This window comes from Oryzias melastigma, linkage group LG24, assembly GCF_002922805.2.
Source record: "Oryzias melastigma strain HK-1 linkage group LG24, ASM292280v2, whole genome shotgun sequence".
Taxonomy (NCBI): domain Eukaryota; kingdom Metazoa; phylum Chordata; class Actinopteri; order Beloniformes; family Adrianichthyidae; genus Oryzias; species Oryzias melastigma.
In genome coordinates, this window is record NC_050535.1 from 17,664,954 (window position 1) to 17,666,257 (window position 1,304).

Here is a 1,304-nt window from a genome sequence, read left to right on the forward strand (position 1 = left end):
GGAACGGACATTAAACCGAGTTCACGTCGAGTTCAGACAGCAAGACGCTCCCAGGAAATCACAGCTGGTTTCAGATTCTGGAGGCTTCAGTTTGCATGTTAAAGTTTATGACAGAATTCAGAAAAATGAAAACATTGAAAAGATTGTAAGAAAGACTTTTTTTACTGAAATTAAGCAAAGCAAAGTCAAATTCTCAAGAAGAATGATAACTGCTTTCCACGTTCTAAGACTTCTCTATTTGTTTAGGAGAACTTCTACAGAAAGATCTCACTATAGAACTACTTACAGCAGAAGCTGTCTACATAATGTAAACGGTAAATTACAGCTGATCTTGTCTACCAGCCACCAGCTGATGGTTACGTTTCTGCTGTGGTGTTAAATGTGGTGTGAATGGAACCAGAGCTCGAAAAGCAGTTTTTTTTCATCAGATTTGTGAGGCTTTAAGCCGACAAGATCAAAAGATGTTTGGTAATAATTCATGCTGCCATGTTAGAGGAAAACAAACAGCTGCTATTAATAGAAGCTAACTGGATAATTGAGAATAAGTGGGAGAGTAACATGAACTAAATAACAACAGGAGTGTTTAATGTAAAACATGATGGAGAGTGTTCTGAGGACAGCACTGAAATGATCATGAGTTAAAGAAAGGAAGAGAGGAAGGAAGGAAGGAAGGAAGGAAGGAAGGATGGAAGGAAGGAATTAAGGAAGGAAGGAAGGAAAGAAGGATGGATGGAAAGAAAGGAAGGAAGGAAGGAAGGATGGAATTAAGGAAGGAGGGAAGGAAGGATGGAAAGATGGAAGGAAGGAAGGATGGAAGGAAGAATGAAAGGATGGAAGGAAGGAAGGATGGAAGGAAGAATGAAAGGATGGAAGGAAGGAAGGATGGAAGGATGGAATTAAGGAAGGAAGGATGGAAGGAAGGAAGGAAGGATGGAAGGAAAGAAAGGAAGAAAGAAAACAAGGAAGGAAGGAAAGCAGGAAGGAAGTGCGAAAGGAAGAATGGGAGGAGGGAAAAAAAGAAAGAAGGAAGAAAAAAAGGAAAACAGGAGTGAAGGACGTAGGAAGGAACAATGAAAGGATGGATGGACGAAAGGAAAAAGGATAGAAGAAAAGAAGGAAGACAGGAAGGAAGGAAGAAAGAAAGAAAGTAATTAGAAGGAAGAAGGAAGGATGAAAGGATGGAAGGAAGGAAAAACGAAAGAAGGAAGAAAAGAAGAAGACAGGAAGGAAGAAAGAAAGGAAAAAAGGAAGGAAGGAAAAGAAGAAACGAAGGAAGGAAGTAGGAGAGGAAGGAGGGAAGGGAG